This window comes from Podarcis filfolensis (genome assembly GCF_964270895.1).
Source record: "Podarcis filfolensis genome assembly, chromosome: 12".
Lineage (NCBI taxonomy): Eukaryota > Metazoa > Chordata > Lepidosauria > Squamata > Lacertidae > Podarcis > Podarcis filfolensis.
The window spans coordinates 27,895,892-27,912,337 of record NC_139614.1 but is presented as its reverse complement, the minus strand read 5'-3'; positions in this window follow the sequence as shown (position 1 = coordinate 27,912,337).

Genomic DNA, 16,446 nt, shown 5'->3' with positions numbered 1-16,446 from the left:
TGAACATGACAGCTTCCTTTGCAGTCTTAGTGAAGATGATCCAGGTGTTCCCTTCATCATTCTGTTACGCATGCTCAGGCTGGCTTTGAGCACAGCCGTCCATTTATAGGAGGGCTACTGAGAAGAATGTGAGAGAGGAAGAGGTGAGTTGCCCAACTTTAGTACTGCTGGGCACAATCCTATATTAATATTTCACTTTCCGTATCTCCTTCCCTGGTAAAAAAAGAAGAAGCAAAACTCTCAGATTATTCAGCATGCAAGAATCCTTGATGCCATGAGGCATTTAGTGTAAAGCTCATAACTCTCTCTGTCTCTCTGTGTGTGCTTCACACCAGGTAAGGAGGTAAGGTTTCCCACTGCCTTCATGTTGAATTGAAAAACTGTTAGTGATGGAAGGATGATTACCAAGTATCTGTAAACAAACCCTGCTGGTTTGGTGCCGACCTACAGAGGTGATGTCACCACTTCTCTGTGGCTAAAGCTGTGGTGTTACGGGATGAGCTCATTAATTACGGACAGGTGTGTTGTGCTGGGAATTGTGCACCTGCCAGAATGTGACAACAGCCACCACATGCGCAGACACACTCACACACACACACATACAGAGAGAGAGAGAGAGAGAGAGAGAGAGAATAAAACTGCGATGGGCACCTGCATTTTGTAATGACTGCCAAGTCCCCCATGGCAAGGAAAAGAATAAGGGAGTCAACCCTACAAAAAGAAAGACAAAATCCTGAATCAGCTAAAATGAAACTACTTCAAATGCCACATTCACACCGTACATTAAGAGCGCTCTGGTGCCACTTTAAACCATCATGGCTCCCTCCAAAAGAATTGTGGGAGCCATACAGTACAATCTCATCTTATGCGCATTTAACTGTTGTGATTTCAGCCATAAAGTTGAAGGCTGGCGAGTTAAATGCAAGAAAGGCAGAGCGCTTAAAAGCTCCTTTTGCACCAGGTTTTCCCAGCATGAAAAGAACTTTTAAGCTTTTTGCCTTGCTTGGCTGTCAACAAGCCACCTCTGGGATGCTCTCACGAAACCTTGTGGGGCTCTCCAAGTTCCCCAGCCTTTCGGAGCCAGTGTGCCGAGTGGGTCTTGCTGAAAGGATGTATTTGACACTGAGTAGCCATGGGTGTGCTAACATTTGTTGTTGTTGTTTAGTCGTTTAGTCGTGTCTAACTCTTCGTGACCCCATGGACCAGAGCATGCCAGGCACTCCTGTCTTTCACTGCCTCCCACAGTTTGGTCAAACTCATGTTAGTAGCTAACATTTGTTACATTTGTATAATATATGAAACATAAATTTCCCGTTTGTTGGCTGTCCAGAATGTGAGCAACATTATCATTAATACTGTAGTAGGGGATCTTTACAGAAATCCAATGTGCCTCATCAATATGATGGGCATCCACAATTTATTCGTGGTTCATGTTTTTGTAGACATCACTTAGTCCTAATGCAAGCAGTCCACATGCATCTCCCTGTTGAGCAACTCTGCAAATTCCTACTTTGGACATGGATACTCATGAATACTGGAAGCCTGCATGACTCACCCATGCTCATTGTATTCATGCATATCATGAAAGTGCAAAGTTACTCTATAGCATAATTTTAAAATCTGTTGATGCTCTGAGCCTAATTATGGGTCAGCAAATCCCACTGTACTCTGCAGGGCTTACTTCTGAATAAACATGCAGTGGTACCTTGGGTTACATACACTTCAGGTTACACACGCTTCTGGTTACAGACTCCGCTAACCCAGAAATAGTACCTCGGGTTAAGAACTTTGCTTCAGGATGAGAACAGAAATTGTGCTCTGGCGGCACGGCAGCAGCGAGAGGCCCCATTAGCTAAAGTGGTGCTTCAGGTTAAGAACAGTTTCAGGTTAAGAACGGACCTCCGGAACGAATTAACCCGAGGTACCACTGTACTTAAGATTAGGCTGTAAATGTGCAGTTGTGTTTTTGTAGGTAAGGCCAGTCTTCCTTCCTTCCTTCCTTCCTTTCACAGGAGCTACTTGCGAAGTGGTGCCATGAGAGTTTTTCAGGGTGGTGTCAAGGTCAGGGCTGCAAAGCCACACTAAGTGGAGCACTCAATTGACTCTGCTCCTGCACCCACACAGACCTGAACTTGCTCCCACCCTGCCCCACACCTGCAGCACCCCAGTGAGCTAGTGGGCAGATCTGCACTATACATTTAAAGCACATCAAATGCACATGACTTCCCCCACAGAATCCTGGGAACTGTAATTCCCCTTCTCCCAAAGATACCATTCCCCTTGACAAACCTACAGTTCCCAGTATTGTTTGGTGGAAGCCATGTGCGTTGGGTGTGCTTCAAATGGGTGGCTATGCGCAATGACACCACTGTCAGGAGGATGGGTGGCCCCCCGCTAAGCAATATTTTAGACCTCATCCTTTTAGCTATGCCACCTCTGCTGTTTGCATGACAGAAGCGCCTGAGAAAAATGTCACATCAGCATTTCGTCTTGAAACATTTGAATGGTAATTCTCTCCAGTGGCAGTGATTGATGGGCTGGGGCAGGTAGTAGTAAATGGGCACCAGTGCTGGATGTCAGCCAAGAGGCAGAAATCTATCTGGCCTTAAATTCCCAGTGGGGATTGCATGCTAACGGGATATAAGAGGAGCCTGGTTGCTTCTGCGCAACTGTTGAATTACCAGCAGTGCTCAGCACATGCCAGTCACACTGGATGCAGGCTGCCTCTCCAACAGCCATGTGCCTGCATGCAGTGGCATAGCAAGGTCAGGTGGCACCCAGTACAAAAATATTTTTGTCACCCCCCCACTGCAATTTTGGGGGACATTGCCCAGAGTTGTTGAGCTTTTTTGGGGGAGGGCCCCCCAAAGTTTTGCTGAGCTTTTTTTTAGGGAAGGTTGGGCACGAAACAGATACGCCCGCCGATTGCACTGTGTCAGCACCACCAGCCAGGAGTGCCAGTGCTGCCCACCGATCGTGAAAATCTGACTGCAGATCATATAATAACGCCTGCCGGGGATGCAAGCGCCACCCACCAGGGGTTGTGAACGCCACTCACCGGAGAGTGCCAGGCTGACCGACGGGCATATTTGTGCAATCAGCAGGCGGATTTTCACAATGACAATCGCACCAATTGCGAAAAACGGCCTGCTGGGGGGTACGAGTGCCACGCCGATCCACCCGGGGGGATTTTGTCACACCCTGTAGGCATGACATCCGGGGCAGACCACACCCCCAGCACCCCCTTGCAACGCCCCTGCCTGCATGATGTGCTCCTGCATCTGCTACAGGTATGGAAAGCTGCCAGTGGCAATGACCAGTTACTACCACCTGCCTCACTGGACTACTTAGTCTTAGCCATGAGCTGAGCTAAAATTACTGGAGTGAAGAACCAGTGGTATCCAGATGTTTGCTATAGACTCCAACTCCCATCGTCCCTGACCATTGGCCATGCTGGCTGGGGCTGATAGGAATTGGAGTCCAACATCGTATGAAGGTTCAAGCAGCTACGCTATTCCTGCTTTTGGACTTGTTGCACAACACCAGTGAAATGTACACAATCATGCAAGATGGGGCAGTTTTAAAATCTACCCTTTCAGGGTGTTTTTTTTTTAAAAAAAAAAATAGTTTTCAGGGTTGTAGATTGTGTTTGTTTTCTGAGCAGCCCAGAGAATATCCTCTATGAGGTGGCTGTATACATTCAGTTAACAAAATGGATACTGATAAATAGGTGTGCTGGCTCTAGAATCTCCCTGGTATGTTTTTTAAAAAGGATATATATAGATATGGATAAGCCAGAAACATTTATGTAACAGCAACAAAAGAATACTGACACGCTAACATTCCAGCAACAATGCAAGTTTTAGATGAAAACAAAATTGTCTGGGATTACCTCCTAAAGCTTTGGTTACATAAAAAGCAGAAGAACAACAGGAAATCAAAGGCGAATGAGGTTTCATTACATAAAGTAATATACAAAGTTGTACTCGGCAAGTAATCTTCCTGTCTTGTGCTGTGCAAAGGATGTCTGCAGGTCTTTCAGTCACAGCCTTCACAGTAATGCCCCTTATTCTGAAATGCAACAAGCGAAAACTTCAACAAATTGGCACTGAAAAGGATTTTGAACGCAAATCACATTCAGAGTTGTGTTGCCTTGTTCTCAGGATACCATCTTTTTTGTTATTTGCTATTTATTGAGTTTTCTTTCATTATACAGTTACAAATTCACATCCATATTTTCACTTATATTTAATGTACAACAATCCATACCCTGCTTACTTTTTCTTCCCCAGTGACTTCCCATCACCACACTGCAGCTTCTTATATTTACATTCCGTTTTCTATTGTGTTGTATATCTTGTTATCACTTTTGTTCCAAATAAATAGCTTGTCTATCTGAGTTTTTACTTTGCGAAGTTTAGTCAATACATACCAAAGGTTTGAATTTGGAACAATGTTTTATCATATATTCTTCTACATTTTCCCATTCTTTTCTGTTTCTGGTTTGATTGTTTTCTAATTACCGCTGTCATTTTAGTCAGTTCAACGTACTCGTGTAACTTGTTTTGCCAGTCCACCTTTGAGGGGATTATGTCCCTTTTCCAATTCCTGGCAATTAACATTCTGGCAGCAGCTATGGTGTAAAGTAACACCTTTTCCTTATCATTAGGAATACCAATTGACAAGATTCCTAATAAGAAAGTTTCTGGTTTTTTCTCAAATATGATCTTAAGCATCTTTTTGAGTTCGTCATATACGGCATTCCAAAACTTTTTGATTTTCTCATATCGCCACCACATGTGAAACATTGTTCCTTCCCCTATGTTGCACCTCCAGCAAGTATTAGATTTTAATTTATAGATTTTAGGTAGCTTACTTGGTGTCAGGGAACTGCCATCGGGAGAACTGGAGAGGAAGAGACTCACAGAGGCTGGCAGAGACTTGTCAGCTGATGAGGGAACCAGCAGGGGGAGAGAGGCAGTTCCAAGGGATAGTGAGTCGGAAGGAGGACTCAGAGACAATTCCAGCGAGAACAGCGAGGAGGTTTCAAGACCTCCTATAGGGACACCCACTCCTCGCCGGAAATTGTCACGTAGAGAGTCCAGAAGACGTGTTTCCGTTAAGGAGCTTTTATGCTGGAAGAAATTCCGTAAACGCCCACTGTCGGATTCTGCCAGCGACTGACGGAGCCATGTCTATGGGGCTCCGTTACAGACAGTGGTTTGTGGACTTAGCCAAACACTGAGGGATTAGTAACTTTACGCACAAGCAGCTCAACATCCCATCACAGCAATCCGACAGTCCCTGAAAGCAGCTTGTGCAGAGAAAGCATCATGAGCGACCCAGCCGGAACCGGAGCTGCAGGAGGAGCTGGAGCCAGTCCGAGCCTGGAAGAAAGGTACCGGGTGTTGGAGGTCCAGCTAGCGCTGCAAACGGCGAGGCTCGATGAGAGGAGGGCTCAGGATGCAGAAAGGGCAAAGGCCCCCCCACAAGGAAGAAAGATGCCAGGATTGGTGCAGAAGTTTGGGGGGGATCCCAGGAACTATCAAGCCTTTAGGACAGAGATGCAGTATGCTCTTAATCTGCAGTTTGATGACTTTCCCGACGAGGAATCGCGAGTGGGGTTTGTGGTTAGCCATCTCGAAGGAGGGGCTAGAGACTGGGTTAGACCCCTGATGGCAAGGCATGATGAAGTCTTGAAAGACGCACGGAAGTTTTTTCGCGCCATGGACCTGATGTTTTCCAGCGAGATTGAACAGGGAGTGGTGCGCAGACAGTTGATGGCTTGTAAACAGGGGAGCCGATCTGTCCGTGAGTACTGGACTGAGTTTACTATGCTGATACACAAATTGGGGTGGGATCTGTCAGCGGAACCCATTCAAATGCTTTTTGAAGAGGGACTTTCTTCGGCTGTGAAAGATGAACTTTCCCGGGCGCCCAGGGCGGAGTCTATGGACCAGCTGATCAAATCAGCGCTGACCATTGGAGCACGCCAGGAGGCTAGAGCCTTGGAGAAGCGGGAAGGGAAAGGGGAGCGTTGGAGGGATTTCCGCATTCCAGAGATTCCGGAGCCAACTTTCCCGCCCGCAGAGCCGATGGAAGTTGGAACAGCGCGCGCGTGGGCAGTTTCAAATCCCAGTGAAGGGCGGAAGAAGGAGGGGAAGAGCCCCAAGAAATGTTATCTCTGCCAGCAGCCAGGTCATTTTGCCAGGGTCTGTCCACAAAGAAAGGAATGGCAAGGGATGGCAGGAGCTGTTGGGGGGAAGGAGGAGGAAGGGCAGGACCAAGTAAAAGCCAGCGCCTGACTGCCACCATCAGGGCACAGCAGTCAGGCGAAGGAGCAGTAAAAGTGCCCACGCCTGAACCTCCGAGACCAGCCCTAGTGATAGAGGTGTTGCTAGAGCTGCCAAACGGACATCCCTTAAAGATAAGGGCGCTATTGGACTCAGGCAGCTCCTGTAATTTTATGAGCAAGGAATTTGCAGCTGAACACCAGATACAGACTATCCCTTTAAGCAACCCCTTGCAGGTGACCACAATCGATGGGAGAGAGCTGTTGGGAGGAGAAGTCAGCTTACAGACCGTCCCAATGGTAATGAGGGTAGCCAGGCACACCGAAAGAATAGCGTTCAATGTGGCCACCTTGGGAGGGGCTCCCATTATTTTGGGGATGAGCTGGCTAGCGTTGCATGATCCGCTAGTGGGTTGGCATCAGAGAGTGGTCTCCTTTGGGTCAGCACATTGCCTAGAACATTGCAAAGAGGGCAAGGCTCCAGAAGGGGCAAGAGCCTTTCTAGCAGGAACAGAAGTAACGGACAAAAGAAAGGTTCCCAAACAATACGCTGACCTGAGCCAGGTCTTCAGCGAAAGGGAAGCAGACAAACTACCACCGCATAGACCCTTTGACTGCCAGATCAATCTAGTCCCTGGAGCCCAGCTCCCTGTGGGCAAGCTGTATGCCATGTCAGACAGGGAAATGCAGGAGTTGAGGGAGTTTATTGACAAAAACCTGAAGAGAGGATTCATCAGAGAGTCCAGAGCGGTGGGGGGCAGCCCAGTGTTTTTTGTGGACAAAAAAAACACACGGATAAGCCGAGATTGGTCGTGGACTACCGGACCCTAAATGCCGTGTCGGAACCAGTGGCTTTCCCTATGCCCAGGATTGATGACATTTTGACCAGGGTGAGGAAGGGAAAGATTTTTACTAAACTGGACCTGAGGGGGGCATACAACCTGATACGGATAAGGGAGGGGGATGAATGGAAGACAACAGTGTTCACCCCTCTAGGGGCTTTCGAATATGTCGTTATGCCTTTTGGATTACAAGCAGGCTCAGCATGTTTTCAATCGTTCATGAACCACGTCCTGGGACCTCTGCTCTACAAGAATTGTGTGGCCTTCCTAGATGACGTATTAGTCTATTCAGAGAATGAGGAGCAGCATGTAAAGGACGTCAGAGAAGTGTTGAGCCGACTGCAAGCAAACCAACTGTGGGTGAAATTAGAGAAGTGTCAGTTTCACACCAAGGAGGTGGAATTCCTGGGGTACCGCTTGTCAGACAAGGGATTAGCCATGGATCCAGGCAAGGTCCAAGCGGTACTGGAATGGAAGACACCGAAAACGAAAAAGGATGTGCAAAGATTCTTAGGGTTTGGGAACTTTTATCGGAAGTTCATCAAGAACTTTGCCCACTTAACGGCTCCCATCACGGACTGTCTCAGCAGCAAGAAGAAGTTTGTTTGGACGGCGGAAGCGGAGCAAGCATTCGAAGAATTGAAAAAGGCCTTCGCTTCGGAAGAACAGCTCCTGCATGTGGATTTACAAAAACCCATGAGAGTGGAGACTGACGCATCAGACCGGGCGGTGGGGGCGGTACTTCTTCAGCCGGGGAAAGATAAGTCGGAGTGGAGACCGTGTGCCTTCTTCTCGCGGAAGTTAAACAAATCTGAGAGGAACTACACGGTATATGACCGAGAACTACTCGCCATTCACGAAGCGTTCCGGAAATGGAGACACTTACTAATTGGGGCACAACACAAGGTGCAAGTATGCACAGACCACAAGAATTTGGAGTACTGGAGAACGGCACGAGTGCTCAACCAACGGCAAGTGAGATGGGCACAGGAGTTCTCCAAATTTTATTTTGAAATTTGCTATGTGCCAGGCCCAGAAAACATTAGGGCGGACGCTCTCTCACGCAAACCAGAGTATTTGGAGGGGGAGGGAGCACCCGAAGAAAGACATATCATCCCAGAGGACCGCTGGGTGTGTGGGGCGGCGTTGGTGGGGCAAAGGGAACTGGTAGAGGAGACGCAGAATGATGAATACGCCCAGAATAAGCTCCGAGGTCTAAGGAGGGAGGGAGAAAACTCCGGAGGTTTTGAAGAAAGAAACGGGGCATTGTATTACAAAGGGGCACTATATATACCCGAAGGGGAATTGAGAGGGAGAGTACTCAAACAGCTGCACGACAGCCCCACAGCAGGGCATTTTGGGCAACACAAAACCATGTGGTTGGTTACCAGGGAATTTTGGTGGCCCAGGGTGAGGGAAGATGTAAGGGAGTATGTAAGAGGGTGTGACCAATGCCAGCGAGCCAAGGGAGAAAGGCGGGCGCCGGCGGGGTTATTAGAACCGTTGCCCACACCAGAAAGGCCATGGGAGGCGGTATCGATAGATTTTATGACTGATCTGCCGAAATCCAAGGGGAAAACCGCCATACTGGTCGTAGTAGACCTGTTAACTAAGATGGGCCACTTTGTAGCGTGCTCACATGCAGTCACGGCGGAAGAGACAGCTAAATTGTTTGTAGAACATATTTTTAGACTGCATGGCGCCCCCTTGAGGTTGATCTAAGACCGGGGCAAACAATTCACGTCCAGGTTCTGGAGGAAGCTCATGAGCTTACTGCACGTGGAGGTCAATTTTTCGACTGCCCGGCACCCAGAAACCAACGGGCAGGCGGAAAGAGCAAACGGTATCCTCCAACAATACCTGAGGTGTTATGTCAATGACAGAGAGAACGATTGGGTGGAAAAGTTGGCGCTGGCGGAATTTGCCTACAATAATGCGGAGAATGTGTCCACCGGGATGAGCCCCTTTTTGGCTAATTATGGGTGCCACCCCAGGGCATTTCCAGGGGGAGGAGGGGAGAGATGGAGCGTCCCAGCCGCCGAACAGTTTGTAGAAGAAATGGAAGCGATCCATCGTCAACTCCAACTCAACTTAGAAAGGGCCAAGGAACAATATAAGAAGCAGGCAGACAAGAACAGAAGGGAAGGTGAAACCATAAGGGTGGGGGATCAGGTGTGGCTGTCAACCCAAGGATTGCCGTTCAAGGGGGGTTGTAAGAAATTGAGACCCAAAAGATTGGGACCATTTGAGGTCATTCAACAGGTTAACCCAGTGGCTTTCAGACTCCGGTTACCGAACCACATGAAACTGCACCCAGTATTCCACAGGTCATTGCTGTCACCGTATAGGGGGGGAAATGAAGGGGTTTTCCCACGGGGACCAGTCTTAGAAGAGAGGGAAAGCAGCAACCATGTGGCGGAAATCCTCGACTCCAGGTGGAAGGGTCATCAGGTGGAGTATTTGGTGGCATGGGAAGGGGAACCAGAGTCAGAAAACACCTGGGTGACGGCAGAGGAAGTCAATGACGAGGTCTTGATTGAAGCGTTCCATCAAAGGTTCCCCAGGAAACCTCAGTCAGTAGCGAGGTTCCGGAGGGAGTACTTTGGCACCACCGACGAGGAGGAGGAATTGGAAGGATTCACGGGGTCTGAGTTGGAAGAAGGAGTAGATTCCGATGAGGATGAGTACTTAGAAACCCGAAACAGCAACCGGTGGAGGAAAATGTTCGAGACTTCGGAAGATGAGGGAAGTTCTTTCAGGGGTTTTGCTCCCTCGCCTCCCGCAGAGGAGGGGAAAGGAGGGGGTGAAGGGGGCCCTGGAGGGGAGGTGGATGTCAGGGAACTGCCATCGGGAGAACTGGAGAGGAAGAGACTCACAGAGGCTGGCAGAGACTTGTCAGCTGATGAGGGAACCAGCAGGGGGAGAGAGGCAGTTCCAAGGGATAGTGAGTTGGAAGGAGGACTCAGAGACAATTCCAGCGAGAACAGCGAGGAGGTTTCAAGACCTCCTATAGGGACACCCACTCCTCGCCGGAAATTGTCACGTAGAGAGTCCAGAAGACGTGTTTCCGTTAAGGAGCTTTTATGCTGGAAGAAATTCCGTAAACGCCCACTGTCGGATTCTGCCAGCGACTGACGGAGCCATGTCTATGGGGCTCCGTTACAGACAGTGGTTTGTGGACTTAGCCAAACACTGAGGGATTAGTAACTTTACGCACAAGCAGCTCAACATCCCATCACACTTGGGGTCATGTACCACCTATACACCATCTTCATTAGGGTTTCCCTTATTGTGTAGCAAGCTGTAAACCTTATATCCTTTCCCCACAATTTTTCCCATTCATCCATATGGATGGGGTGTCTGACCTCTTGAGCCTACTTGATCATCACCTCCTTTACCTCCTCATCCTTTAATTCCTATTCCAATAGCAAATTATATGTTTTTGATAATAATGGTAATGATAAGACCTATTCTAGTTTCTTACAATATATTGTTGTCAAACCATCTGGGCCTGGAGATTTTCCTGACTTAGCTTTCATAATCGCTTACTGTAATACAGGCATAGGCAAGCTAAGCCCTCCAAATGTTTTGGGACTACAATTCCCATCATCCCTGACCACTGGTCCTGTTAGCTAGGGCTCATGGGAGTTGTAGGCCAAAAAACATCTGAAGGGCCGTGTTTGCCTATGCCTGCTGTAATTCCATCATTGTTATGGGTGAATTAAGTTGTTCAATTTTCTAGTTTGTTACTTTCAGAATTTTCCTCTGATTAAGATATTTTGTTATTTCTTCTTCGTCTTCTGGTCTTCCCTGATATAAGTCTTTAAAGTATTTTGTGAAACCTTTAAATATTACTTTCCCTTCTTCTACAAGTATCACAATTATTTTTCCTTTTGTTTTTTCTTTAAATGTCACACTAGCATTCTGCCTGGCTTATTCATGAATTCAAAGCTCCTTTGCTTTAACCATTTTATTTTGTTCTCAATCTCATAATTTAGAAACATGGAAAGCTGGTTTTGTAATAATTTAATTTTTTGCTTAGCAGTCTCAGGATACCATCTCATTAGTCTTCTACATGCCTGCCTGCAGTACAAGGGAATGAAAAGGTTATCAGATTAGAAACAGTCAAGACAAGATACAGACTGCAGAGGAAGCAAATGGAAATATTCTACACACATACATGGGCACACACTGATATGCACACACACTGTTAACATTTTCTCCCCTTTTAGGCATTTCCCTAGAGAAACTCTGTTTTCTATGGGTTCAAGCCACCTTATTTTGTGGTTGTAAGTTGTTTTAATTTGTTTTCAATGTTGTAACCTGCCCTGGGACCTTAGGGAGAAGGTAGTTAATAAGAATAAGAAAATGCTAGGAATTTGAGGGGCGTATGCTTGCCCTGTGGAAAGAGGCAAAATGAACTGAGCTCAGTTAAGGTCACATGGCCCTTTGAACATTGCCTCTACACTCCTATGGTTATCGTTTGTCCTGATTTCTCGGATGATCTGTGAAATTCTTAGGACACTATCTTCATGTTCTGAGTACAATTTGATTCCTGAATATAACCCCTCCTCAGACACTCCAATTTAACAGTTCAGAAAATATGTGACATAAGAGTGAGCATCATTTTCCCATCACCATTTTTTCCTTTGCCTACAAACTCACGGAGTGCATTTGCCTCACTATAGCAAGAAGCCTGCTGCACTTCTTAAGCCTTCCTGTGTGTTTGAGAAAATGTTCCACCATTTATTTATTTTTTTTAAAAAAAGAAAAGTCACCATGCAGAAACCTAGGTTTCAGGGAGAAGGGCTTAGCCTAGTTATTTTCCTCTGACATGTTAATTTTCTTGGTGCAAGGAATATATACGAGTCTCCACCTGCAGTTTGAAGTGGCATAGCTTACATCATGGAAGGGAATCCCTTCAGAAGTTCTTGAGCTACAGTTCCTATAATCTCTTACCATTGATCACGGTGGCTTGAGATGGTGGTAGTTGGAGTCCAACAGCAATGGAGGACCACAGGTTCCCATCTCTGACTTCACTAAGGTGGTCTTGCGGGGAATAACTCTCTATCTAAAGGTGTCCTCTATCTAAAGGGATGTCTGGTTCAAGTCTGGTTTAAAGACAAAGAACCGAAAGAAGGACGAACAGAAGGCCTTGAAGTTGCCCATCAACAGTGAGTGCTAGGAGAGCAGGCTGAGCAGCAGCCACAAAGTGGGCCACACTTTTGTTTCCCACTGTGGCAAGATGTATTGTAGCTCTATTCAAATTGCAGGAATTATTTCTAAATCTGCACCTATACATATATATTAGCCTAGGCAAATGATATGAAAATCGGCACCCTCTTTCATCCTCTTGTTTTGGCAATGTCCTTTCCCTTTTAGGGTGATACCTAGACAGAAGCTCTGAAAAAAGTAAAAACTTCCATGGAATGTGCAGTTTGGGAGAGATGTAGCCAAGCAACACACAAGACATTTGGCATTATGTTATCATCTACAGATGCAAACAGAATGCGGACACAGCACCAAGGTGCTTTGTGCAAATGTGGCCCTGGTAGAGAACAATAGAAAAGAGACAAAAAAGAGACAGTGCTAATCTGTGCTCAGCTCTTAGTGAAGTATATACTTTGGAAAGAGAACCTCCAAAATACCTTAACCTATACAAATCATATCGATCCCCACCCCCCCCGTACTGCTGCTTCATTCTGGAGAGTTTAACTAGGTCAGCATCCAATTTATTTCCCTAACTTTCTCCAGCATCAAGCATTTTCTCCATAATGACTTGCACAGAGGTTCGAAATAACTTATCTTTCAGGTGAGGAAACTTAAGTAATAGGATTAGATTTTCGATCACATGTCCCTTTCTGGTGCCTCTTCAATAAAGGCCTCTTTCATTTGTTTAATTCAATGGCTACAAGTAACCAGGGATTCAGATTCTCAGATGTGCTTTTTTTGGTTCAAAAGCCTACATTGCTCAAGCAGGGAGGGGGATTAATTATCAATAGGTAGGCAGGAATATAATATGTAATCCCTAGAGGCTGGTGGTGAGATTCAGTGCATTTCAACAAATCAACACTTCCAAGAATTCAGAGCAAGTGGGGCCTGGACGTGTAGGGAAATTTACATGTGACTGTATTTAATTGCACTACAGAGGAGATTTGATCTACCCAGCGACAGATAATTCTGGTTTAAAGCCTTTCAAGATTGATTATTGAATTAGTTCACGAATGCATGAAATTTTACATAGTAGTTTAAAGCACTGAAGGGGTGGTTCTCACCAGAAATTCCCATAACCAACTGGGGCGCTTACATAGTAAAGTATGCCATTAGGCTGGAATGTTAAGACAAAAATCTCATCAATCATTCATCTGGATGAAGATCACAGCAATAGATCAGTTTGTACCATTCAGTACATTCTTTCCATCTTCAGAATTAACTTGCCCAAAGCCCTGAAGGATATCCCAGCGCTGGAATGGGCTGCACATGGGTTAATAGCACCCCCTGAAATATTTCAGTGTGCACCACAAAGGTCTTAGCAGAATGTTGAGAATCTCAAGATTTATTATGTATAAATCCCCAGTCTTTACAGATGTCAGGATAAATAATGTGGTTTTTAACCCTGTATTTGAAAGGGAGATTGACTTTTCTTATCAAACTTGTATCTGGGCTGTATCCATTCAGGGAACATAGGAATCTGCTTTATACTGAGTCAGGCCAGTGGCTCTCCAGAGTTTCTGGAAGTCTCAGGTTCAGTCTCCAGCCTCTCCAGATGTGGCTGCAAATTACTCATGTCTGGCACCCAGAAGAACCATGGCTAGGAAGTGCAGCATGGACTATTGGCTTGACTTGATGAAATAAAACTTCCTTATCGTCTCTCATGCGCTCTTGCAATATACATATAACACTGAAAATTGTCATGGATGAAAATGACCCTAGTTTTCTGCATCAGTTTTTAAAAGTGTCCCACAAATTCAATAAGAAATAAAATATGCCCCCCCAAAAGAATTAATGCAAGCTTTTTATATCATTCAGATTTCCCCCCCAATGTATAATCTACTTTGCGTATACAGTGACACCTCTGGTTACGAACTTAATTCATTCTGGAGGTCCATTCTTAACCTGAAACTGTTCTTAACCTGGGGTACAACTTTAGCTAATGGGGCCTCCCACTGCTGCCGCGCCTGTGATGCACAATTTCTGTTCTCATCCTTGGGCAAAGTTCTTAACCCAAGGTACTACTTCCGGATTAGCAGAGTCTGTAACTTGAAGTGTTTGTAACCCGAGGTGTATGTAACCTGAGGTACCACTGTATTATGGAGAGCTGGTGGCATGAATTAGGAGGAGGAAATGGATTTCTGGGAATTACCATGCATACAGGTCCTGATCTGCACCTCCTAGAGTCAAGTACAGATCGGAATATAAGTACCCTTCAGGTTTTGCTCCTCTCCAAAATCTGCAGTGCAGTTCTTTCCTCAAAAAGTACCCAAATGCTACAAAAATGTTTATTTTATGATAAAATATGTTTAGAAATGCATGGACTGAAATAAACGATGTATTTAAACACATACGTAGTATTTAAATATACATTTAGTGATAAAGTAGTATTCTTGTGCTGACATATTAATGTACAAACAGCAAAGCACAGACTTATGAATGAACCAATGTAAAACTGACATATACCAGAAACAGACTAATCTATCCATCCCTAATATGAATAAAAGAGCTTTCACTGAGCCCTGTTAATGAACTGCAATCTCCATAGAAACCCACGGCTGAGAGCTGTTGCCTTGCAATATGTGCACAAACTACCTTAGTTGAAATGCATCAAACTAATATTTTGAATCATGAATCACAATACATCTATGTCTCACTTTCCTATATAATGTGTTTCTAGGTGACCTTGATCCCCACCCCCTTTTGTGTGTGAATTTCTCTTACAACTAAGCAAGATGAAACATTATCAGAAGAACTTGAAAAGGGAAATTATTATTTTTTGGCAAGGCCATCTTTTTAACGGCTGCTACTCATTCCAGCCGTACAAAATTTTGTTTCTTCCATGCTCTTGTTAGCCCCTTTCCCAATTGCTTAGCTGTGTTTAACCAACTCAGCAATTTTTAAAGAAATATTGATCCCTCAAAATTTCAAATGGATTTCCATTGAGAAAACTATATTGCTAAGGAAGCATTTGTCCCTTTGAGTCACATTGGTAAACAAAACAGTTCAGCTATATTCTTATTTTTCTTCAATCCTGCCACTTAGTCATTTCCATTAAACATTTTTGACACTTCCAGGATAAAGCCTAACAATAAAAAGTGCCAGCGGTGATGTTGTGGTGCAGATGATCCCACTTTCAGTTTCTGACATCCCTGTGCTCCCACAGGATGCAAGCCCTTCTTGAGATGTGGATGCTCTGAACTCTCTCCACAGTAGGCTCAGGTGTAAATATGTGCAAGTAGACCATAGTTCATAAAGACACTGCAGTCTCCACTGTGCCTGATTTCTGAAGGTAGCACAAACCCTGGTTGAGTGCCAAGACCCCTGGAGGCCAGTAATAAATTTTAAGCTGATGTAGAAACACAGAGAGCTGAACTTAAGAGTGGGGAAACGAGGAGAAAACAAAAAAACAGATTTGCTCTAGTACTGATTCACCTGCTGAAGGCAAATGGTCTACTGTGGATGGCAGCAGTTGTCCAAAGTCTAAGGAAAAGGGAAGTCTTTCTTATTGTCTTATACCTGATCATTTCACTTATGATATTCTGCCTGGGCATCATGTGCTTTTATTGCTGACCTTTTAAAAAGCATTCTGAAACACTTAAAACAATCTAAATATAGTAAAGGTAAAGGGACCCCTGACCATTAGGTCCAGTGGTGGTTGGCTCTGGGGCTGCGGCGCTCATTTTGCTTTACTGGCCGAGGGAGTTGGCATACAGCTTCCGGGTCATGTGGCCAGCATGACTAAGCCACTTCTGGCGAACCAGAGCAGCGCACGGAAACACTGTTTACCTTCCCGACAGAGCGGTACCTATTTATCTACTTGCACTTTGACGTGCTTTTGAACTGCTAGGTTGGCAGGAGCAGGGACCAAGCAACGGGAGCTCACCCCGTCGCGGGGATTCGAACCGCTGACCTTCTGATCAGGAAGTCCTAGGCTCTGTGGTTTAACCCACAGCGCCACCCGCATCCCAATCTAAATATAATTACAGTTAAAATGTCTTTAATATATATATAAAAACAACTCCTCTTAAAAATATTATTTCATCCAGTGATTTCAGGGCTGCCAGGAGCATGTGTGCAGATGAACAAATATCAGACTTG